We start from the raw sequence: 27,486 nt of genomic DNA on the forward strand, positions 1-27,486 counted from the left end.
GAAAAGCTACATTATTATTTTATCTTCTTCAGATCCTCTGAGTTGCATATAGCATGCAAAAGTAAAATTACAGAGCTGGAGAAGAGACTGAGGAAAGCAGTAACAGAATTGGAAGAGAAGGAAAGGCAACTGCAAGATTTGAATAAAAAAATAAACATGGAGAAGCTTGGATTGAACAGATTTACAGATGATGATGAAATGATAGAATTTTACACTGGTTTTCCCACATATGAGGTTTTTATAACCTTCTGCAATAGCATCAAACCGACTGCAGTTAGAATGAAGAGCTTATATTACAGCACAGGGAATGACATCAACATCAGGGGACGGCAAAAGGCAATGGACCCAGTGGATGAACTTTTCATGTTTTTGTGTAGATTGAGATGTGGATTTCCGATTGAAGATGTGTCTGTTCGATTTAATATTCACAGGTATTCTGTAAGTCGGATAATAATCATGTGGACAAATTATTTGTATTTTTTACCAAGTCGTGAGCAGGTTCAAGCAAATATGCCTCTCGATTTTCAACTGTCCTACCCAGGAACTAGAATTATTATTGACTGCACAGAAATATTTACAGAAAGACCCTCATCTCTAGTGCTTGCATCAAAGACTTATTCAAACTACAAAACTCACAACACCTGAAAAGGTTTGGTAGGGATAGCCCCACACGGTGCAATCACGTGTGTCTTCCTTATACTCGGGATGCATGAGTGATGTGGAGATCACAAAGCTGTCAGGGCTTATAGATTTGTTAGAACCAGGGGACCAAATCATGGCAGATAAAGGTTTTGTTTTACATTAAGTTTTAGAAGGTACTGGTGTTTCCATTGCAACACCACACTTTCGGTGTAGTGATGGGCAGTTCACAGCTTCCCAGGTGGAAACCAATCAAAAAATTGCAAGCCTGAGGATACATGTGTAAAGATACATTAAGAGGGTGAAAGAATACAAAGGTATTACAGTCTGTGGTGCCTTTGACAATTTCTGGGTCAATAAATCAGTTGTGGACAGTAGCAAATGTACTGACTTTGTTCAAATGACCACTAATTAAACAAAAGAAATAGCATTTTGTGACATGGAAGTATCATGTAGAACTTGTGAATGAAAACAAAGATACTGAGACATTATGAAAGTACCACATAAGGTTCATTTTATTGACATTTCAGTAGTTTATTTTTAGACCTTAAAATCATGCCACATTTCATTGGCATCTTGTCATGCAAATACCTTTTAGATGTGTGAATCTTGTTCATTTTATTAACATTTCAGTAATATACAAGTTTTTTTAAAACACCTTTAGTAACATCGTGTAATATTTCAATGACATCTTGAATTTCATGCAAATACCTTTGGTAAGATGTGTGTATGTCGATATATATATATATATATATATATATATATATACACACACACACACACACACAATTACTCAAAGGGTTCATGTGAAAATGATACACAATTCTATAATGCATCTATGGGTGACTGTTCCAGCCTATATACTTACATAGTAAGCAAAACCAGCTACGCTGAATTTAAAATTGACAATTTATGTAAGTAGATTTTAAAAGCAGTGCAACAAAGTCCACATTGGCAACTGACTTGCAGCCATTTTGCTTGGAGTTGTCAGAATGATTTAATAATGTAAAGGCATAGAAAATTCATTTTAATATATCTTACAAAACATTCATATGCATATATACAAACAGGAGAACATACTAATTGAGGTAGAATCTATAACAGAAGAGATCAAGCTTGTCCTTGACAGCTTGCCAAAATTCCCTGTCAAACAGAATAGTCTCAACATGAAAGTCATTTTCCAACCACACACAAAAATCACACCATTCCAGTCCTGTAACTGCCAACTGCATTTGAACTTGGTAGTAGTAGTTGTGGTTTGTCTTCAATTTCAAGGCATCATTAGAGACCGCAAGGTACTTCAGAGATAGTAAAGTGTCTGCAACTGGACATTTAATCTCCAACAAACCATGGTGGGGGGGGGGTCCTGTTGGGGTTGTAGACTTTACGATCAGGAGTTGCAGCAAGCCAATGACAAAATGGGCTCACAATTATGCCACTTGGGTACAGATTGACATTGTCATTCATTCTCTAGAAGAAAAAAGTTATTTTTTTTATATAAAAACAAACCAAAATCATAAATCGCAATAATTTAAAAGGTGGTTTTGTTTCTTATTCAAATAAAATGTTCCTACACACTGGGGTGTCATTTATGCAATACAAATTATTTTCCTTGATTTCTTAAGCAGGTTTTACAAATTTTTGTTGTTGAAATTTCTTTTAAAAAGGATACAAATCGGATAATTTTCTTTTCTTCTTTTCTTTACAGCATACTCATTTTGTATTCCAAAAGCAATCCTAATTTAGGAAAATAGACAGCCCTGGAAAGTTTATTTGAAGAAATATGATATGGCCAAACTGTATCATAGACAGCATTTATGCAAGATCTAAATTTCAATAATATTTTAAGTGTTGAAATATTAAAAATATCTGTGCATGTTGAATATAATTTTAATAATTTATAATATAAATATGAATGAAAATGACAGGTTTACCTCAACAACATGTGGTGACTCGTTCTTCTTTTGTGATCTAAAACACCGTCCCTTGATAAGGCATTCATTTCCATCTCTATAAACTGAAAATAAAAGAGAAGCTCAGTTTAATAAACAGATTAACATAATCTCCCATACATAAAATGACAAAATGTTATATTGTTTAGACACGATTATTCCCTATTATGTTTACTTGATCTAATGTGTGCAGTTACATACTGGGTGTTAAAATTCATCCATCTACCAACACCACAAAACTAATAATAATTATAATCAATGAAGAAGTTCACATAAATAAGGGACCAATTTGTGTGTTTGGGGGCAGGGTGCTCTTTGATAATATATATATATATATATATATATATATATATATATATATATATATGAATGGATATAAAACAGCTTTGAACAAATAATCCTGCTGTTTTGTGGGTAAATATAAAAATGTCAGGTTGTGTACTTTTGATACATATTAAAATGCAAGGTATGTACCCAAAACTATTTAAAGCGCACCACAAAGTCTCTACTGGTGAGGAAGGGGGCGTGGTTGGTTAAAAGGGCAGTTTGTGTCACTATGCACGTTTTGTAAATGTTTTATTTTGACCGCGTGTTTTGACCACAGTACTGACTGACAGCTGTACATTTAAATCAGACCTACTCAGAAAAAAAAATTATGCTTTAAATAGTTTCATTTCTATATCGTTAACTTGTGTTTTGTGTGCAGTAGAGAAAAAGTACACTCAAGATAGGACGTAAATCAACTTACCTTTAAGAGAATGGACATATCCCTCACTGTAATACTTGAATCCTTTTGTCATCTGTTCATTCCCTGAACTGCTGGAGACACCCGTGATGAAATTCTCAACGAATGTAAAAGAAATATCTGGCAAACAGCTCAGATCGTTACTCGATGTACAGTAAGACGCCATATTTTTTTCTCAGTCTGCCTACCGTAGCCTCGTTTTCGCGATACATTAATATTCATGAGGATCTCATTAAGAATGGTCTATTGCCCTCTATCCAACAAGTGAGCTGTCACTGGTGAAAGACAACCCATGGTTCACTATGTGAGACTACTTTAAAAACTGGAGTGCACATTAGATATCCACCAAGATATTCCAAGATATACACTGTCTGCTCTCTGCCAAAAATGACAAATAAGATTGGAAATCACCTTAATGTATCTTTAAGTCTTTATTTTTCTCGTGTTCTAGATTTTTAGAATATAAAGATGCACATTCCACACGTGGTGTGCTAACAAGATGCTATCCTACAAGTTGAGTACATTCAGGAATAGTGATGTTCCATTTCAGCAGAAAATCACAACACAGAGCATCGAGTCTGTCCGCTTTATCTCGAGTTAATGTGACAGTCATTTTGACATAGTCCTGCAAAAATCACATAAAATTTATTTCTGGGTAGGTTCAAACACAGATTATTCAGGGTGATTAGCGATCCCACAAATTATATTTTTGGGTGGGTTCAAACACAGTAAAAATCATCCTGATTTAAAGTGAAATCTCTGATCGAATGATTTAATTTTCTGGATTTGATATCTCTGGGTTGTCACATATATCAACATAAATGTTGTCAACTTGCTTAGCCATGGTGGCACAGTGGTTAGTTTGCTGGACTTGCAATTGAAGAATTACAATTGAAGAAAAACAGGTTCACATCTTAGCATTGGGTCAGCCCATTGGGTTTTCCTGGGTAAGGAACTTCACTTCAGTTGCCTTGGCATGAAATAGTCTATTTGTGTTGATATACTATTCAACACCAACCAAACCAAACCAAACCATTTTGGTGCTTGAGGTTTTATATCCCAGCTTGACAGCTCCATTAAGAAGTCAGTACATTAATCTTAACAGTTGATCGTAATATTTCTCTCAACATCTTCTTTCAGGGAAAGTTGTGTCACAGAGACTTTTTTTTTGTACATGTTTCCTTGATTGATTTTGCTGTCAATGACTCGAGCAGATTGCCAACCCATTGCATTTAGAAGAAACAGAATAAAAAATGATGATGCATATAGTTAATCTTTACTGTGAATGAAAGCAGTGTTGAATTTTTCTGTGATCATCAACTTAATGAGGTTTCTCACCATGGTTTTTACCACTCCAACGACCCGAGTGGTTAGAGCATCTGCCTCAGAGGACATAGTTTCAAAACCTGGCCAAGTCATATCAAAGGCTTATAAAAATGATACAAGCAGTTGCCTTGCTAGGCGCTCAGCTTTAAGAGGTTGGTGTTGGGACTGATTGGCCTGGAGTCAGGATAATATGACTGGGTGGGACATGATGCCACCTGACTTTGGCATGATGCCCCAGTGCTAGACTTCACTATAAACTGCCACACTGCAGATATGGTAGTGTTATGACTACAATTGTTAAAGGTAAATTAAAAATACACACACCATGGCTATCCTTCTCCTCTTGTAAAAAATGCTTTTTACTTTACATCTCAAAGACTCGGTCATTGCAGTCACATAGGCTGATTGATTCTGAATAATAACATCATTGTTGTGATAACTTGTCAGAGTAGCATCACTTTAGAGATGGATAAATAGCAAAAGGACAAAGCTGATTTTGATGGCATTGTGTCCAAAAATGGATCCAGTTTTCAAACCCAGAAATTTAGAGCATACAAAATATTTTTTATATATTTTTGCATAAATCAGTTCCAGATTTCTTGAAAAAAGCCCTCATAATTAAATTACAGTTTTGTTTAGCTCTGCTGGTCATAGACAAGAAGAACTTATGGAGTGAGATGTCATTTGTCGTCCTTCAAGCCAAGCCATTAGAACAAGTTTGTTATCATTACTCCTCCTAAATTACTTTGTGTTTTGCCAAGAAACTTTATGCACACAGTCATCCCATGGTCTAGCTGGTCTTAAATGAAAATTTTACTTCTCAGACATTCACTGTGGCTGCCACAGGGGTCATCTTTGAAAATTCTTTTTATAGGTACACCTCCTGAATGGATGATCATATAAACATGGGGTTTTCATTTAAAGACATTTTATAATGTCTCCCAGTGGTTAGTCCTAGATTGAAGTGGTGCTGATATGACATTCAATATGGCAGCCACAACAGCCATCTTGTAAATCTTGTTTTTGCTATTCCTGAATGAAAGGACAGATTGACATATCCTTTTCACCAGAAGTCTTCTTAGATGTCTAATTGATCCTAAGTGAAAATGGTACTGATATGATGTCCAACACAGTGGCTGTTTTGAATGTCTTGTTATCAATACTTCTCCTAGCTGTCTGGTCATATCAGTCTTGTGCAAAAGACTTCTTATGATGTCTAGTTGATCCCAGATGAAAATTATGTTATCTGATATCCAATATGGCCACCATGGCAGCCATCTTGATAATCTTGTTTTCATTATTCCTCCAGAATGGATAGTGATGTCAACATCAGGTTTCCTCCAGAAGACTTATTATGAAGTCTTCTTGAGACTAAATGAAAATTGTGCCAATCTGACATCCAATATGTCCACCACTGCCACTAATTTTAAAATTTTGCTATTGTTGAAGAATATTAGAGATGGTTTCAGCACTCATTAGTTAAAGAAAAAGGGTTTATCTTGAATTTCAGAAAATTATTTTTGGCAGTAGAGCATCTGTCCTTGCAAAGGTCTCTTTTTTCCAAGTTACAGAAACATGAAAAAGACAATTGGTATCATTATATTATTTTATATTAGGGTTTTCTGACATGAAAATATTTACCCATGAGTGCAACGGGAGTACCTTGGTATATTTGTTTCCAAACAATTATTGAATAAAATGCTGCCATTTTAATGTTGAATCACGAAGGTACTAAACTGCACACTGTGCCAAAAATATACATTTTTAAGATGTTTTGAAATGCAATTTTCGTTCTTTTAGTGCTTTTGGTCAGAAAAAGGTCACCAAGGGCAATTGTGCAGTTGGTTTTATTTGGTGATTTACAGGATAGCAGCACAAGCATTTTTTTAAATGCCAAGCCAATTGGAGTAAAGTCCCTTACCAATGGACATGCCAGAATAACTAGTAGAGTGATTGATGTGTATGCCAGAGGTCTTGAGTTTTGAATCCTGTGTAAGATATTTTCACTGCCATATTAACCTGGCAGAAATAATCTCATTGGTTTTATTCATTTTATTTATTTATTTTTAAGAAAAATCTTCTGGTTTTTCAGTATATTGTTTATTTATGGCTTTAAAAATATACATACAATTTTTGTTGCAGTGTATCATATTTATTTGGCTGTCTGATAATACAATCAAAGTTTCCAGGTGATCATCGACTCTAGTAACAGAGCTTAAAAAGTTGATACAAGTGAGTGCTAAAGCAGAGTGCTTTAGTCAGGATGTTTTCTCATCAAAATGTGCCTTGTCGTTTTTCCAGAGGCTAATGTGATTATGCAGAAAGTCAGTTTTATGCCAGTACTTGTAGTTTGTACATTAAATTATATATACAGTTTCCCTTCCATCTCTTTGACATTAGTCATTTTAGATATTTCATCCAGATTTTTATCCAGGACATCTTGGTATAGGCTCTTGACATTTAGTTTTTGACTAATGGATGGAAATGAGCCCACATTCAGACTTCCTGTTGAATATTTATGACCTATATTTTGTGTAGCATGCCATCATCACAACAGTTTGTAACCATTGGAGTTCTTAGGTCATCTGCAGCATACATCAGGATGGTGAAAGCCATTTCTGTCTTATATAGAAATAGGCCCATTTAATAAGGCCCATTTAATAAAGCCAATTTGTTCCTAATATATTTGATTTTGGCCAGTTCCCAGAAGCGGAATTGTCCAAAAGAATATTATGTGATATGACCATTTCTTTGACAGTTTGACTAATTCAACTTCTTAATAAAATAAGCTCAACCCAAAAGTTTTGAGTTCCTAGAATTCCACCATATGAGATAATAATAATATAATAGCAAAGTCTTTATTTTATGAGAGTGACAAGCTTAGTACAAAAACTTTGTGACCCTCAGTTAGTTAGATACATGTATTTACAGCAAATATATCAATGTAGCTGGGAAACAAATGTCATATGAAAAGGGTATCATGGATTAGTGCAAGATTTGTACTTTAAAACAAGATTGATTACTTTTCTTTGCAGCAATTCATTATTTTCCCATATTGAATATATATCAGATATCCAAAACATTTGCAAACAAGATTATTAACTATGTGGGTTTTTACTTTATATCTGTCATGGCATTAGTGTTCAGTATGGCATATGAAGGAAAGAAGAAAATAAAGCATACAGAGCATAGTTTACACAAACATGCATAATTGCAAACATTTTCTTTCACACACACAAACACACACACACACATGCACACACATTCTTTTTGTCCTGATTTATACCCATGGAGCTGGTCTAGTATTTTTGATTATGCTGACAATTACTTATATAGCATATGAATCTTCTGATAGCCAGAAAACCCAAATATTTTCTAAAGGAATGCATGTGTATGTGACAATTATATACATTTTGATTTGCCTTGGAGACACCTGGCAATTATTACTGTGCTCATTCATTTTGCATTAAAGTATCAATTCGGTATCGTCCCATATGGAATGATGATGTGGTCATATTGTAGGCAATAAAGTTATTAACCATGTGGGGACTGCTCAGGTGGCCTAAGTGGTTAGAGCATTTGCCTTGGTTGTGGAAGTTCGCGGGTTTAAACCCCAGTGGAGTCATGCCAAAGACTTATAAAAATGGACTAGCAGCTGCCTCACTAGGCACTCAGCATTAACACATTAACCCTTGGAGGTTTTTGTCATTTTTGCCTGAAAATCGAGTAGGAGACACAATTTGAAAGTTATTTCTGAATAGATCCAAAAACACCAAATCCCAGGTGATCTTTCAATAACATACTGCCTAGTTGTGTTAGAAACATCGTTTTTCATCGGGTATTTGGCTCGCGCATGAGCAGAAGGGTAAAAGTTGGAGTTCTTTTTTCTTTTTCTTTTTTTAATATTTTTTTTGTGCTAAAAGGAGCTATTATTTTTGTATCAAAACCACTCTTTGTTCCAAATGCCCATCTTATCCTACTTTTTGCAAAGGCTCATCTGTCTGTTTGCAGTTCATACCAGTTTGCCTTAGATCTGAGACCAAAAAGTCTAAAATACGGACTCAAAATTGGATTCCAGCCATGGGCGAATTTTGGGTATATAAAAAATTCGGGTCCAAAAAATGTGTTTTTTATCTGTATTTTGTAGTGCAACTAGATAGTCCAGATTATTTGGTATCATTGTAGATCTGTGTCTGTCTACCTTTCTATAATGCCACCCACTTTAGTGTATCATGCATGACCGTGACGCTAGAGAGCTCAGCAGTAGGCTACTACCTCCTGCCATGTTAACTTGTTGCTAGGGGTTAATGTGTTAAGAGGTAAAACAAGCTTCAGTTCTTAAGATTAGTTTTTCTTCAGAAAGTCAATTTAACCTTAGTGTGTTTTCAAGGGTTTGTGGCATCATCATCAATGCCTTTTTGGCACCAATATGATTTATTATGGAGAAAAATATGCTGTCAGTTGGTATTGGTATTAGCTATTACTCCAGGATTGCTAATTGGTAGTGTTAATTTCCCATTAGATAAAGTACCTGACATTTTTGTGCTTGATTCTATCAAGTCTTTAACCTCCTAGATTGGAAGTATCAAATGTAACAAGTTTGTATTAAAATGTTTGACATAAAGGAAATGGAGTTACAATCAGGGTGGAAAGATTTCTTTATTATTGAAAAGTTGATTATGTTGAGTTGTGACATTACCACCTCATTACCAGTCCATCAGACTAGACTTTCAAGGTGTTTACACTCGATGATTCTTGCAGATAGGTATGGTTGGCTGATTTTCTGAGTGGTGATAAGAGTGTGTCACCATTCACCAAATTGATTGGATAGTGCACCTGATGATGATGAATTGATCAAAAAGATTTGAATCTCTGCTCATTTTACATAAAGTATTCTATCTTAGGAAGACAAAAGTTTATGGCTTTTTCTCTGAGCTGGATAAAGGCATGGGCGTCATTATCTGTTAGAAAGGTAGAAATATCAAACTGTTTGGTGAACTTGTTTAGTATAAATGCTACATGAGAAAACTATTTTGAATGGTCACATTGTTTTGATCTCTTGAAAAAGACGCAACTGAAAACATTGCTAGAAGTGTACAGTTGTCATTACCAATCCAGGGGAGTTATTTATACATCTGCTAATTGTTACTTATGATAGCTCAAGATATATCTTATGAAGTACTAAAATTTGTTTATCTCTTATCTATATCACAGTTTGTGACCCTGATGTAAATAGGGTTAGATTCTAAAATGTTTACCTACAGATTCAGCCTTCAGGTTCAGGAAGTGGATTGAAAAGATTAGGCAGATTTCCTCACTTATACATGCTGTAAATGCTTAGCCAACAGGCAGTTATTTATAATGCTGTACTTTTTTTTGGAATGGTTTAATTAATGTTTAAATAATGTTTACTTTTATAATAGCAAAGTCATGATTACCAGTCTGAGCAAACAAGCTCCATGATCTATATTATCACTGTCAACAAGGTCATAAAAAATAGTTTTTATACATTTTTAATATTTTGCCTCATTTAAGGAACAATTATACCCTCACTGCTTTCACAAGCTTGTCTGGCTATACAAGTCACTGGTCTGGGTTATAATGCCGTTTGACTAGCCTATCAGTAGATATCCCTGTTGCAGTTATCTAACATCATCATTGTACACTCAACTAGAAACCAGATAGATAACTTGGTGTCCTACTTACGCTTATCTTAACTGGTGACGACGACAACAAACACAATGTATTACTAAGTTTCCCTCAAACTACTACGTATTTTGAATTGAATTGAGACCTCGGTCTTTATTAAAGCTGTTTTGAACCTGCTAGGAAAAACTTGATTTCAATCATGTTCATGGGTAAGTATGGTGAAAACTTTCATGCTGAAGGAAATTAATTGTTTTATTATGTGAAGATTGTTTCTAGCCTCCAAGACAAGTTTCATTTTCCACATACATGTATGTGTCATGTTAGTATACATGTGCTTATTGATAAAACCCATCTTGTCTTCTTGTAGAATCAGAGCTTTTCATGTACAACTATCAAGTTTATTTTAAAAGTTAATAAAGGCAGGATATTTTATCAATGTATATATTGAATGCATCAGAATTTTCGGTGAATAAGTTAATTTGTTTTATTTTGAGGGCCTTCGGCAAAAGTAGGCAGCTGAGGGAAGGAAACAAATGTCCTTAGGAGAAAATCATTATTTGTATGCAGGCTCTTTGAGTGTGAAAACACAGCGAAAATGCAATTTGATAATTGGTTTATATGTCTAGACACCAAGAAGAAGGCCACCACCTGAATATAAGAGGTGGCAAAGGTACACAACAGTGAAATCTAAATACAAGTATGAAATTACCAACCAAAAACAAAAAAAGAAACAAGATGAAGAATTGCAGTGGTGGGAAGAGATTTGGTTATTAGGGGACATGTATGATTTTTGTAATTGTGTAACATTACTTATTTTCAGAAGATTTTCTTCCTGGTAAAGTTGAAAAATGAGAAAATTCTACAACTTTTAACAGTTTTTTTAATCAAAATAATAAACTTGGGTGCAGTTTATGTTCTTTATACTTTATTGGGTCTTTTTATATCATAACTAGTAATAATTCTTGGTCATGCCAGTTTAACCAGCAGTGATGGTCATAAATAGTAGCAATGTGAACATTCTCATCTGTTTTCTATTTTACACATTATCCATAAAATATTCATGCAAAAAGCATTTATTTAAATAAAAAGGGTTTGTCAAATTTCCCTCTCACCATAAATCAGATTTTTATCCTGTACCAAAGGACCGTTATGACTCCTATAAAAGTCGTACAAACCAGGATCATGGATAAAGTTAGAACCATGCTAACCCACACGAGAATCTTGAGAAATTATGGATATGTTTCTATTGTTCCATGCTAACCGACTTAAAAGTCATGAGAAATTATGGAGATGTTTCTTTTGTTTCATGATAACCGACTTTAAAGTCATGAGAAATTATGGAGATGTTTCTATTGTTTTTAACCACGACTGTGTGAAGTTATGCCTACACACTAATTGAACCCAATGTCATGACTGTCTTCAGTATGGGCATGAGGTAAAACAATGAAATGTTTGGCTCAAAGACACATCATTAAGCACTGTTGATGGAGCCATTTCAAGAAGCTTCAAAATGAAGCTATACATAACTGTTCAGTGTGATTCTGCCTTTGGTGATAGCAAACAAACTCTTGATTGTAACTCTACTTAGTATGATGCCCATTGAATTACTCTTGTTCAATCCCATCAGTCACCTCCATCAGAGTGACCGTAACTGAGATAACTGCCAAAAGTGCTAATGATTCAAGACTCATTACAAGGTCTTGTGAAAAGACAGTGAATAGTTATGAATTGGGAAGATATTATAGAGTAATGTCATGGTTCATATACGTATACATTGTAACAATACAAATGCAGACATTATTCACTATTTAACTCAAGATCAACAAAACTTGGAATTGTCTCAAAATCAGTAGCTGCAGCAAAAGGTCTTAAAATCTGCCATTTGATACTATATGATATTTTTCTCAAACTGGATGCAATCAAATTTCTTCTTTCAGGAAATAATTCATTGATCAAATACTTCTATATTCATTGACACCTTTCTAACATGTACTTTTTTCATGATGTTAAACTTGAAATTCCTAGCTCCAGTTCTTAGAAAAAAGACAGATTTTATGAAGAGATGGTTGACTGTTCCTTACATTAGAGGCAGCATTATTGTCAAACAGTAATATGATCTTGATAAAAATGGTGTGGAAATAAATTGGCTAGAAATGAGAAATAATGTCCAAACATTTGTATCAGCTAGGTTATGTACAAACCACAGTGCGAAGTAATATTACCATATTTCAAAATAAGCTTCAAACTACGGTTATAGAAAACAAAAGAAGTTTGTTTATTATGTGACTTTAATTGAGACTGCTATATGATAACAATAAAAGTTGGATTAAAACTTTTGAATCCCTGTTATTATAAACAAGGTGTTATGTACCCACTAGAGTAAAAGGGGTATCTGAAACACTAATTGATCACATCAATACTTACAATGCTAACAGTATTATAGAATTTGCAATATGGCATAAGTGATTATTGTCCTATATTCTGTACATGAAAATTAGGTCAAGAAAGTTAACCTTTGTCATCATGTATATATTAAGTATCAAGTAATGAAAAGATTTAATGTACAAATATTCCTTAAAGAACTTTATCCCTTGGTCAGTAATGGAATCTTTTGATGACCTGTCAGATGCTGTTGACATTTGGATAAGTACATTTGCTGACACCACGACCAAATGAGTTTAGCAACAAAATCAACTCATTTTGGATTACAAGTGATGAATGGTAATAAAATAAGAGATGGAATTTATATATTAAAATATATCAATGATCATTGATTATGAAAAAAAAGTCAAGTTATTCAGAAAGCAAGTAATCCTTTTCGTTCATAGAAATAAGATAGTACATTTATTACCAAAAAAGAACCTTTAAAACTCCAGTTTTCCATGACTTAAAAAGCAAATTGGTCAGTAACCTGCTATTTAAATATATTAGTGATGAAAATACAACTGTAGTAACATTCACTGGGAACTCTTGAAATTGCAAATGCTTTTAATGATTGCTTTGTAAACATAAACAAAAAACTTGTGCCTCATTCAAGATTATCAGGTGATGAATTAAATGAGCATATTTCCTCAAAACTTGGTGAAGAAAAGTCCTTCAGAATGCCTAAGATAGGTCTAGAATTAATTTGAAAGATAAACTTTGATGTCAAAACAGCTACAGGTCTTCATGATGTAAGTGCTAACTCTAAAAACTTCTCTCAAATGATTTCACCTTCACTTTTCTTTATCTTCAATCTGAATATTTATGCAAGTATTTTTCCAAACAATAATTTTTTTTTCAAAACTCCAATACACAAGAAGGGATCTTTCTGATATATGAACAGCTACTGGCTTGAGTCAGTTTCTCATCAGTTTCAGAGATATTAGAATGAGATGTTTATAATGAATTTAGAAACAACCAGGAATCTGTCAGTTTTATACATTCATGACAATTGGGCTTTTGTGAAGGGCATTCATTCAACACTCAGCAATTAAAAAAAATGGTCTTATCTTAAATTCCTGGAAATTATTTTTGGCCCAGTTCAGCATCAATCCTTTAAGTGACTTGTTAAAAGCTTTGTTGTCTAAAAGCAGCTTCATGTCATGGACGATTGGTCTTTTTGGCCATATAAATAAAATCATTAGTAGTGTTTAAAAATCATGCATTCCAAAATAACCTGAGTTGTATTTTTGGGCAAGTATGGACTGATCAAATAAAATAGTCTCTCATTAACGTCTTGTGTTTCAAGTTTCATAAACAGACTGCACTGTTTAAGATATAGTTAATTACAGGAAAATATCATATCTCAGTAGAAAAGTGTTCTTTTACAAATAAATAATCAAGTTATTCCTTAAGGTGTTTGCATGGTATCTCAGAGGCCTACATTGTATTGATTCCTATGAAGTTACCATATTTTTAACTGTTTTGGTGATCCCTTCTTTTAATGATGGTAGGACACATTGTATACATTAGAACCTGTCTTGAAAGACCACTCCTTCCAAAAGTCATGATCTTCCATGATAATTCATAACACTGTATAATCCAGGGGTTTCAAACTCAAACCACCCTGAGGGCCGCATGAGGGCATTTTCTATGGCCCAAGGGCCCCACCACCTTTGTTATCTCTCATGACACCTTGTAACACCAATCATTTTGTGTGCCACAGGATACGGCTTGGCAGGCCGCAAGCAGCCCATGGGTTGGATGTTTGTGACCCCTGGTATGATCAATAAATCTGTGAATTGAGAATCTGGTTACTTAAAGACAGTTACACACAAACAACATTGATAAAGCAAATCCAGTCAATAGTCCATTTTTTTTTTCTTCTTTGAAACCAACCTCTCTATTAAAATAAAAACAGGTCTGCCAAGTTACTAAAGGAGTATCACAGGACAGACTTAAGAAATAAAACATTCTGCACAAGTATAAAAGCAAGTTCTGTTCTATGCATGATATTAGTATTGATCCATTTAATGACCTGAAGCATTGGAGATTTAAACCTGACAAAGCTGCAGACTCAGATGCCTTAAAACTTAAGTACTGAATCAGCATCAGTGTGAAATAGCCTCAGTTATTTTTAAAAAATTCCAAATGTCTATTATAGTAGGTTAAATACAAATTGGACTGAAACTAGTTACAGGCTCTCATTTAAAAAGAAAGGTATAAATGACCCAGCTGACTATAGGTCTATTAGATCTTTATGCGTTTTGTGCAGCCTGATCGAACACATAATTGTCTCAAACCTAATTAGACCCTCAAACCATTTCAAACACTTTAACTCCCAAAATGTCCTTTATGATTGACAGAAATGGATTTTGACAGAAAAGGTCATGTAATATGCAGCTAATCCAATTAGTGGAAAACCTAGCCACAAAGCTATTATATCACTGGTCTCACTTAAATTATTGTTCTCGAAGACGTCTTTTCTGTTTAATCATAATGGCATACAAGACCATGGTGAGGTATGCTTCTACTGTTTGTATGCAACAGAACACAGAAATTGAGATGATCAATATAAAATTGCCAAATGGGTCAAAGATAAGTACTTGCCCTATGACAGGCCTATGGAAAACAGGAGGGCTGGCACAAGACATACTAATGTTGACAAAATTTACCATGGCTGTGTTGCAGTATTCCATCTATCATATCTCCAGCAACCCAGTTGACAAACCCAACATATGCATCGTCTTTCTGTCCAGCAAATACACAGGTTGTAGTCTAATGCTGCCCATGAGAGCTATAGAATATAGTGCCTAATAGGTATTGGACCACTAATTATTTTACAACCTGACTATTGTTGGGAGAATATGAGGTTGGAGGTTACTAATGTTTTGAGATGTACCCAATGGCTAGTAAATGGTTTTTTAAAAGATTTTGATTATTAATTTCACAAACATTATTATGTGTAGTATAGTTGACAACAAAATATTTGCTTCTATTTTGATATCCCTTGTTTACTTTCCTAATGAAAAAATATCAAATGAACTCTTGGATGCAAAGCTATGGTATACATTAGGTGCAGACCAAGTAGTCCACCTGTTTAACACATTAACCCGTGGAGCTTTTTGTCATTTTTGCCTGAAAATCGAGTAGGAAACACATTTTGAAAGTTATTTCTGAATAGACTCAAAAACACCAAATCCCCGGTCATCTTTCAGTAACATACTGCCTAGTTGTGTTAGAAACATCATTTTTCATTGGCTATTTGACTTGCGCATGAGCAGAAGGGTAAAAGCTGGAGTTTTTTTTGTTGTTTTTTTATGCTAAACGGAGCCATTATTTTTATCATCATCTGTCTGTTTGCATTTCATGCCGGTTTGCCTTAGATCTGAGACCAAAAAGTTTAAAATCTGGACACAAAATTGGATTCTGACCACGGGCATATTTTGGGAGAAAAAAAAGTCGGGTCCAAAAAATGAGGTTTTTCTATCTGTATTTTGTAGTGCAACTAGATATTCCAGATTATTTGGTATCATTGTAGAGCTACATCTGTCTACCTTTCTATAATACCACCCACTCTATTGTATCGTGCATGATCATGATGCTACAGAGCTCAGCAGTAGGCTACTAAAGTCGTTGCTAGGGGTTAATGTGTTAACAGCAAGAGACTAAAAACAGTGCTGCAGAACACCGATTTGTCAAAGCAGAAAAAGATTTCCCTGACTCCAATGAATGGAAGCATGTGTGGTTTGTATGCCAGTCTAATTAATGCAGAAATTATTATATTTTTAATATTTGGGAAATGAATTAGTGGTCCAATTCCTTGTAGTGATTTTCTTATACTTAATGAAATGGGATTCATTGTTATGCCCACCTTATAACAGGAACTGTGTTATAATAAAGGGCATTATAGTAGTAAAGTAGTGCAGTATTCCTTTTATTTTTACACATGTGAATAACAAATTGTTACACTTTCTGACTAGAACCTTTTCAAGCAAGAGGTTTTAAATGAACTTGCACAGAATTCAGACCATTAAATACTTTTGTCTGTAAACCCTTTAACATTTAATATCATTATCATATCACTGGTGTACATTCTTCATATTTTAGTTGATACTTTTATCTTTTACACCTGCACATAACTCAGAAGAGGGTGTTGCAGTATCAGTACGTAGATAAATAATAAAGTGTAAGAGGAAGAAGCATAAATGTAATGAAATATTTATTCTTAAGGAAAATTTTTGAAACTGCATATATTACGCTACTGTTTAAAAAGACAATGCTGATAGATCAAAGTTTTAGTTGTCATAAATGTATGGGTTTTTTTTCTTCAGATTGTACTTAGATGTATTTTCAAAATGTATTTGTATATATTTTCAGATTGTAACACTTTACTGGATTTACCAGAAGATAGTATAGACCTGGATGGCAGTGTGGTAGGTAGTGTCTTGCAACTTTCCTTTTTTCTTTTTTAGTTAATATACAGTGTACAAGTGGAACTGTACAAAGCACTTTTACGATAAATTGACAATCTACCAGATGATAATTCCAACTCATTAGTATAGCATTCTCTGTAAAACCAAGATTTTTTCATCTGAAAATGTTACCAACTTGACCATTCAAAACTTGGTCACTTTGTTCTCATTTTCAAGCATTTGTATTTTCAGACTTTTCATTCATTACACATTCATTGCATTGTATGAAAAATAATTTGGCCATTCCAAAACTAGATTACAGATATCCATTCATTGCACCTTTAATATCTTGGGCCCACTGTCAGACTTTGAATATAAGTACACATCATCAGGATCTCAGATAAGCTCTGAATGGCTAATGAAAATGATCTACACACTTTAATGAGGTGGTCTTTGATCTGAATGGCTAATGAATATGACCTACACACATTAATGAGGTGAACTTTGAATGGCTAATGAATATGACCTACACACATTAATGAGGTGATCTTTGATCTGAATGGCTGAGCTTGTTACTAACTGGAGCCCATTTGATCAAACTTGGAATATGGGCTTACTTCAACATGAACTCTGTAAGTTTTATAATAAGCGAGATCTGCAAATACGAATGACATGTCTTGCATATGATTGATTGGACATTTTACCACTCAGGAGGCCATATTTCTTGTCTGATTTGGACACTGAGAAAACCAAAGGGGGGTAATGGGACTGTTTTATAATCACACTGGGAACAATTGTCAATAATCAGCATTTTCTAATGAAGTTGTTTGCTTTTTAATATAAATTATTTTCAAGATACCCAGCCTCAGACAGATTGTTAACAACATTATTCCTACTGATTTCAACAACCATCATGTGAACACAAAAAAATTGTGTATTATGTCACTGTGTCTCAGGAAGACAAGATTCATGTAGAAACTAAATTTTATATTGGTAATATCTTTATTGCATAGCTATCCCATTTGGATGAGGAAAATACCCAACCCAGTTTTCTCCTCCCAATAAGGTGAACCAGAATCTTCCAGAACACTGAATCAGCCTTGTATGAGAGCCCCTTACATCAGACATGCATGAAAGACCCTTACATCCAACATGCATGAAAGACCCTCATATATATTATTTAGTCACTATGTTGTAAAGTTCAGCTTGGTTCACGTAAAGAAAATTAAACACCTCTTACTCAGAGCAATGAGCAAATTATTATCATTTTATGTGCTAAATATTCTTCATGAATTTACGGAGTATACCCTATTTTTTGTTATCGCTGTTTAATAAAGCTCTATTGGGAGTTTTTATTTACACTTGAGTGTACACCTAGGCATTTTAGTTTTTCTTTCTGAAAGAAGGGTGATATTAATTCAGATTGGTAGTTTTATTTCTATTCAGATAACATTTTAAACTGTAAATGGTAGGTATTTGATTTATATTTCCCTATCCTTACATTTTGCAGTCTATTGACTTGCCTGCCAATCATTTTATTCACTTCATCGATATCGCAAATTGTGACACTTTATATTTGATATGTGCACACCACTTCTTCATTTTATCTGTCAGAAAATTAATTTATCAAGAACTAAGATTCTTTTATTTTAAGTTCAGATTACCTTCAGTAATTTTTTCTTGATATTAGCAGTTGTAACCTACTTTTTATTCTAGTTACTTCATAGTTTTTGCTTTTAAAAAATAGCCTGGATGATTTAATTTTTTTTTCTTTCTTCCAGAAAGCTTCCTTTTTCCTATTTATTTGCAATGAAACACTCACATGAGGCATCTTGCTTCATCCATGCTGTACCTGCTGCATTCAGCTTTTTGTATATCATTCTTCTTTTAGCATCTATATTTCAGGATCAATGTCTAAGCAAGATGTGGACAAGTGTGGCCACAAAAAATCTCCTTGAGACACACACCTCACTTGTTTATCTAGTACAGAATAAGAAGAGAGTCTGCAGTCCGTTTTGCAGCCTTTGGTCTCTTGGACAGTCCAAGAACCTATCTTCGTCTTCATCAGAGTTTTCTGTGTTATCTTTTCCCGAGTCCCTTGGGTCTCAGAGAAAGATTATCCAGATCTCTTAGGAGATTCCGAGCATTAGTCAGGTGCTGGTCACAAGGTACCCAGCACAAGTCACCGGGTGCAGGTCACAACTGGATGCCACGGACTGGGAATCAGTTTGCGGATGTCAGATTAAGACATGAGTTTGGATCAGCATCCCTCCTTCCCTCATATTCCTCTTAATTCCTCTGAGATATGGGGTTTTCCTCCACAAAGTAGCATTTAGGCCTTTCCCTACAAAGCCTTGGACTTCTGGACCTATGCAGTATAGTAGTGGGGTCATGCCTGTGGACCATATACCTACTTTATCTTGCAAGGTTGGATCTTAAAAGAGGGAGGGGGATAGACCTTCCCCAACACACTCTGGGAGTGCAGGGAATCACCCTAAACCACACTGTATTAAACATTGTAATATCTCTGCAAGGAGTTTCCAGATAAGTTTCCCCTTCTAAGTATCCCCCTCAGCATGGAGATAATGTGTCATGTAGTTCTGCCTCCCAAGAGAGAGTGCATGGTGAAGATGTCCTTTCTGTCCTCGTTGAAGACATCCCTCTCTTTGGGTCACCCGGCCTTTCTCAACCTTCAGTTACAAAGGCAGAGGAGAAGGAGTTCTGGTCATTTGAAAAATCAGCGAATGAGGTTTTACCACCACTAGCGATATGTGTCCTAAACCTTAAGGTTCTGATGACTCCAAAATACTTGATCGTTTACAGAAACTTTATTTATGTTACGGCTGCTGGTAGCTGCTTCTACCTACAAGGTTCATACCCATTCTTGGCCCACTAAAATTCACAATTTGGATGCTGAAGCAGCTCAGGTGGGTATTTCTACAGGGACCTGGGCTTACCTTCCATGGAAAACACAGTAATCACTGGAACAAAATTCTAGGTCTTTTGTCACCATTGCCTACTATGCTGACCTCTTTTCAAGAGAGGTTACAAATCCCTTAATGAGAGGGACCTGTCCTTTATGAAAATGAATGCTCATGAGGTCCATGTCATTGGTGCCTCATGGACCTATCTAGGGGCCCCGAGTGGCCAAGTGGTCTAAAGCGCTTTCTGTTATGGATCACTGCCATCTCACCTCTGTCTGCGTAGGTCTGAGTCTCGGATTCAGCCAATGTGGGTATGTGAGAAAGCTTGTCAGTAACTTCTCATGGGTCGGTGGTTCTTTCCGGAGTTTTTCGGGGTTCTTCCTCCACCATTAATACGGGCTGCCATGTATAGCCTATCTTGTACTGACAAAATGGCATTAAACCCTACAACAACAACAACAACAACAACAGCAATCATAGACCTATCTAATTCATTCATCTTTATAGCATGTGAGCCACATTTTGACACTCAAACACTATTTTCTCCTTCTTTTACCTTTGCTCATTAGCCCATCAAAGCGAAGACACTTTCTCAAAGAGCACAGTTATTATTGCACAAAACATTGCCCATATGGATTCCATCCTGCAGCAGTCTCCTGCTCACCTGTGAGGTTGAGTATTCCTTGTTTGTTTTTTAATTGCCAGTTTTAGGTCATCCAACCTGACAAATTCAGCTATGCAGGTAAGATACTACTGGTATTAAACTGTAGTTTTTTGGGGAGTAAAACTAATTTTAACGATGTAATACTTACCTGTTGTTACTGCCAGATTCTCTTGTCCCTTTCTGAACTAATGTCCTAATTTAGGCTACTCCCTCAAACATCTAAGAGGATATTTAATGCATGCTTGATGTATGAGGCTTTCACACAGGGCTGGTTCAGTGTTCTGGAAGATTCTGGGTCACCGTAATGGGAGGATAGAATTTTCATCGTTCAGCAGGATATTTTCCTCTGCAATAGCAACAGGTAGGTATTACATCAATAAAATCAGTTTACCCCCACCCACCCCAAAAAAATTAATTTTTTATTTTTATTGTTCAGGTAGTAAATTATTGATTCCTCAATTTCATTGTAAGTAATATTGAAACTTTTTCTCATCCTTGAGTGTCAATTCAGGAATAAGTTTACTACAAATTCTCGATATTTGGCTTCTCTCTAATGAACTGTATCTGTGATGCAAAGCTTTTTATTCACCAAATACTCATTTTGCTTGATTGCCTTAGTATCGTTGGTCACATATGTGAATGAGTTGGTTAATTTAACATAATTTAATTATAATACTTATATAATAATATTTGTAACAATGTTTAATTGATACATTGCAAAGACTTGAAGAGACACATGACCGTGACTGCTAGGTCATATGCAGGTATATGATTGGCATGCGTTTAAATATTTCTTACTATCCAATCCGTTTATTTGTTTTGATGCAAAAGATGTAATTAACATGATAATACGAAGCAGATCTGTTTTTAATTGAGTGTAACAATAGAAACAAATTCACCGCAAGATGGAGATAAAAAATGGTTGGTACTTACTGGTAATTAGCTTCTCACAGAAACACTAGCAGACACAGCTGTGATGGTAGATTGATATTTTTCACGTTTGAGTACAGGAGGGCATATGATATATACGATGAATACGCAGAGACCAAATTAAAAAAATCAAACTAAAACATTATTTTCACTTTAAAAAACTTACTTAATTGATGTTTATTTATTAAAGTGTTATCACCTATGGGCATTAGTGTCCTTTTCATTGATTAAAATGTCATTGATATTTATAGTGGTGTTCAGTAAGAAATTTTACAAAATATATGACTTCTTATTAAAAGTTGAGAATTTACCGGTAATGATGTTGATTCAGATTTTTGGGTACTTTTCACCGATTTTTAAAATGAGCGAATACATTGATCAAGATTTCATTTAATGATTTTGATCTCAATTTTCTTCACATTCAGCTGATAATTTTGTGGTGTATTTTCTAGTTTAAAAATGGCTGTCAGTGCCTGTCCCTACATTATAAGTGGGTTTGCAAGTTGTCTTTGTGCAAGTTATAGAGGGAGTGGTGTATCGTTAGTTACTCCAAATGTGCTTCTGTTACCAAGGGATTTCATATTATTATTATTGCATTCTGACTATATTTAATACGCAGTGTGATTTTATCTGTGTCAATGTTTAGCAGAATTATATCCTCATTGTCTACATTTTTTATGCAACTTGATATTGATATTGATGTGTTAACATGACTGCTATTCCCACCATCCAGCAAATGAATTGCTTCCATCCTTTCCTGAAAGGATTAAAATGCCTTGCTTTCGAAGCCAACTTATTAGTTTACCCCCCCAGCTACATCTTAGAATTAAAATACACCCCCCACATGCAAATGGTGATCCCAAAGTCTACCAACTATTTTCAGTTGGAAAGTGTATTAAATGCTTCAAAGCAAATATTTTCTTTTATTATAATTTGAATTTTCAGTCATTTTCTGTAGGCTTGTATGTATCAATTGTATGACATCACCTTTTTGGTTGTGTGCACTATACTCCCCTTGGTACCCCAAAACACTTTCTTTGACCAGAAAAAAACAACACAGTCTGGGAAGTTGGCAGATATGCATAATCCAGTGTCTGTGGTGACTCTTTTCCTATTTGATGAGCTGGTTGGCAATTTGAACCTGAGCATGTCTTTGATCAGTCTTCAACAATTGCGGGATGCATTCTGAGCTTCAAATGATTCATCAGTATATTACAGAAAGCTGTTGAATTTAAATATCTTCGATTGTATATCAAGCATCAGTTGCATTCTTCAAAGCAGCCACTTCCTGATCATCAGTTGCAGACAGTGGTCTTCCAGAATGTGGGTTATCTTTCTGGGATTTACAACCATCTAAAAAATGATGAAGCCACATCAAGATTTTGGAATATAACAGAATTAAATCCATTAATTTTATCCAAGTCTGCCTGATTTCTGTTTGGGTTTATCTTAGGAGTGCCCAGATTTTACAGTTCATTTTATACATCATTATTTTGTCTACCAGTGGGCATTTAATTTTATGAAAGGATCAGGAAACAAAAAAGTTCAAATAAAATATTCAGAACATTTTGGATACCTCTCATTTCTGGAGGAGAATCCTACTTTATAAAAATGTTCTTGTTGATTACAAAGTGACCAGTAATCCCTCAAAAACATAGTTTAAACGTTCTCATTCAGAGTCAGTAAGTGCAATATTTGTTCCTTCAAGACACATGTCCTTGATTTACTCAAGTTCACACAAATTGGGTTGTTCTATTTTGTATACTTGACCTATACAAATTAGCCTTATAGGCCCTTCCACAACAGTGTTCAAAGAACTTACAACACAAAATCAACTTAGCTACTGTCAGTCAAATAATCTACCTAAAGGTGGCTGTTTGTCTGATCCCCCATTACAGACTATAGACAATAGTATTGTGTCAACATAGGTGACTCTTGCCCCATCCTTTTTTTTTTGGGTTCATAAGATTTTCTGGAGTTTGTGCTTCGATAAAAATGTTGGAGGAGTTGGGGAAGAATAAATAATATTTTTCATAGGATGTGTCACATTCAAGCAGGTATGTTACATGAAAGACTTAGTGGAAAATGAGTTGATGAGTGAAACTTTGAATTTCAGTGACCTAATATTTACATTCATGCAGTGTTGTGTTTAGTTTGTTGAAATGGATGTTGGTGTTTGACATGGATGATTTAGTGAAAAACGCTCAGTGCTTGACAATAATGTACTGAACATATTGGGAAATACCAGGAACAGGTATTTAGGTCTGGCATACATAGCTATTCATACCCATGCTCACACACACTAGCATGGCAACAAGATAACACAAGTCATAAGCTCCCCAAATGAGATTGAAATTCAGTCTAGACAAACGAGGGTACTAAATGAAAATTAAATTAAATCTAGACAAAAGAGGGTACTAAATGAAAATTAAATTAAATCTAGACAAAAGAGGGTACTAAATGAAAATTAAATTAAATCTAGACAAAAGAGGGTACTAAATGAAAATTAAATTAAATCTAGACAAAAGAGGGTACTAAATGAAAATTAAATTAAATCTAGACAAAAGAGGGTACTAAATGAAAATTAAATTAAATCTAGACAAAAGAGGGTACTAAATGAAAATTAAATTAAATCTAGACAAAAGAGGGTACTAAATGAAAATTAAATTAAATCTAGACAAAAGAGGGTACTAAATGAAAATTAAATCTAGACAAAAGAGGGTACTAAATGAAAATTAAATTAAATCTAGACAAAAGAGGGTACTAAATGAAAATTAAATTAAATCTAGACAAAAGAGGGTACTAAATGAAAATTAAATTAAATCTAGACAAAAGAGGGTACTAAATGAAAATTAAATTAAATCTAGACAAAAGAGGGTACTAAATGAAAATTAAATTAAATCTAGACAAAAGAGGGTACTAAATGAAAATTAAATTAAATCTAGACAAAAGAGGGTACTAAATGAAAATTAAATTAAATCTAGACAAAAGAGGGTACTAAATGAAAATTAAATTAAATCTAGACAAAAGAGGGTACTAAATGAAAATTAAATTAAATCTAGACAAAAGAGGGTACTAAATGAAAATTAAATTAAATCTAGACAAAAGAGGGTACTAAATGAAAATTAAATTAAATCTAGACAAAAGAGGGTACTAAATGAAAATTAAATCTAGACAAAAGAGGGTACTAAATGAAAATTAAATTAAATCTATACAAATGAGGGTACTAAATGAAACTTAAATTAAATCTAGACAAATGAGGGTACTAATTTGTATAATAGCCTGTACATTCAGGCACATATCATCACATTCCACTACTCTTAATTGTATGTAAAGATAGTAATCTGACTTTCTCTCTGTAGATTTTTGACAAATAACATAAACCCTAGTTGGCTATTTCCTATTTCCCTTAGGTATTTCTGCAAACTCTGAACTAATATTCTCTCCACTTCTTCCTTAATTGGAGTCGATCAGACTTAAGTACAGATCTTTTCAGGGAGACAGGAGATTCGAAAATTAAACAATACTTACCAAGTTGAGGTTTGATGATAATTTCATTGAACCTGTAGAACCCTTAAGGATCACACCAGATGATGCACAGGTCATGTGACAGGTCTGTTTTTGATAAGGTTATAGAATGCAAGAGAGAGACAGGAAGGGTGGGTGGGTGTTTGATCCCTAAGGGTACTACATGTTCACTTTACCTTTTTAAGCATCGTTTAATTTCCATTTTCATTCAACCTTTCGTACCCTAAGGGAACCCACAATGTTTCCTGTGACAGGAGTTTAGAATGGTAAAAATGTGAATCAGTGTACACTGTAAATCATCAGGATTTATTATGCAAATTCAACTGAACATGGTAAATGCATGCACTGATCTTAATAACAATGGGTTGGAGCTCATACAGTTGAAAATCTCTCTTCATACATGATTTGTACTAACAACCTCTATAAACAGCATAGAACACACACACCCCTTTTTAGAACATTTTGACAAAAAAAATATTAAAAAAATAAAAAATACACCAGGCAAATGCAACAAGAAACCAGTGATGTGAAAAGCAACCAGGACCATTCCCGAGCTCTCCCTCCCACTAATGACAGCCAACCATTCAACTGTAAGGGACCTTTATGGACCCACAGATTGAGGCCAAACTATCAGGGTTCCTTGAACCCATAAAAGCCTGGGGGAGGTGGCACCATTCCCTTCCCCAGGAACAACTAACAGGCTGCGGTACAGCCAGAAAGAAAAGCGGCACATGCACAATTGTGCGCATGCTACTAAATTTAAACTCAGCAACAACAAAGTTGTTTTTACTGGCTATCAAATCGGATGTGATAGGTGTCTGATAATAGTTCAGGAAGATAAAGTCTGTTTTTAATGTTGTAGGCATATATACCTTGCCAGAAGTAGCACTTAGGTAAATTAGGTCTCTTGCTAAACATTCATCTCTTAAAACATTCGGGCAATGTGTGTTGCAAATAATCTGAACCATCTGACAAAACTAAAATTGTGCTAATAGCAGATACTGCTTTATTGATATCACTATATACTTATCATTATGAAAGAGAATGGCTAAGGATTGCAAAATGGATTGATCTGGTTTCGGTCATAAATGCACAGCAATTGATAGAGATATGTCCGATATGGTAATTGTTTATTGTCTCCAAGTGCAGCATAAAATATTAGAAAGTTGACTGCCATAAGTTTGTTTTTGATAGTCTTCCTGATAAATGGAACTCTTCAGAGCTTTTTCATTGGATGCATTATGGGGAGGTTATGTGGAAGAAAAAAGAATCTTGGAGGTTCAGAGTATCATGAGTAACCAATCTGACACAAAAGAAGGAAATTTGGGGAACTATGGCTGAATACTAAAGAGTTGTGCTACGATCACCACCTCTCCTCCCCCAATTTCTGTAAAACTCTGACAATGACACTGAAAGGGGGAAGAACATATGTTAGAGTGAAATTACTCCAAGATGCAGAAAAGACATCAGCATTTGAAGCCTGAAGGCGTGTTTTTTTTGTATGAAATATACCTTGGCAGCATACAATTCCTTCTTGAGGCAAAAAGGTCAATATCACATTTAGCACATTGTTTTCAGTTTCCATGAAATTTTCATCCTCAACCTGTATCCTGTATCATGGTTTAATTTGCACAATAGTATTTCAGCCTCCATCTTTGATGTGCCTGACAGATGACAAACACTGAGCCAAATATCTGTTGCTCTACACCATTCCCATATTTTAAAAAGCCAGTTCCTGAACCCACCCAACCCCACTGCACCCCACCTTTTTTTTTGTTTAATGTATGAAAGGGCAACAGTATTGTCTACAAGCAGTATTACTTGCTGACTTTTGCATAAAATGTTGGCAAGAAGGCAAAATATGTCACTTGCGAAAGTACCACTGTAGGACACCGCTTGAGGCCAGTTAATCTCTCGGTGAGAAAAAGGTTCATAATAGGGGATACAAGGGGAATGATGGTTTTAATTATATGCCCCTGAACTTATTACATTTTGATGTCAGGAACCTACATTACTTTAGCCACTTGAACTGTACCTAGCAAAATTCATAACAGTAGTCAATTTGTCAGAAATGGCAGGCCCTGGTAGATCCTGGAGTTGGTAGGACTACTGTGACAACTCTGCCATGGCACTAAAAAGTTCCAGCACGTTCATTTGTGATGCTTACAGCAAAGAGGCCTTCTAATTTGTCTCTGGTATGCCCAAGTGAATTAATCATCATTGTTGTTGGGTGGGGTGGGGGTGCATTCCTCATTCCTATCGTAAACTTGGGACAATTGAGATGATGTAGGCA

The 27,486-nt window shown here is 34.8% G+C and overlaps 1 long non-coding RNA gene across 2 annotated transcripts in view; it reads left to right on the forward strand.

Annotated features, from left to right (window-relative positions):
* LOC149795626 (uncharacterized) overlaps nucleotides 1-27,486 on the forward strand; it is a 243,489-nt gene that overhangs the window by 96,643 nt on the left and 119,360 nt on the right. For both annotated transcript variants that reach the window (XR_016422368.1, XR_016422369.1), the window contains exon 2: nucleotides 17,113-17,168. This is a non-coding gene — a long non-coding RNA (uncharacterized LOC149795626). The remainder of the gene's footprint in view (nucleotides 1-17,112; nucleotides 17,169-27,486) is intronic.

This window comes from Sinohyriopsis cumingii, chromosome 7 (assembly GCF_028554795.1).
Source record: "Sinohyriopsis cumingii isolate HCF-2022 chromosome 7, ASM2855479v2, whole genome shotgun sequence".
In the NCBI taxonomy this organism is placed as follows: Eukaryota; Metazoa; Mollusca; class Bivalvia; order Unionida; family Unionidae; genus Sinohyriopsis; species Sinohyriopsis cumingii.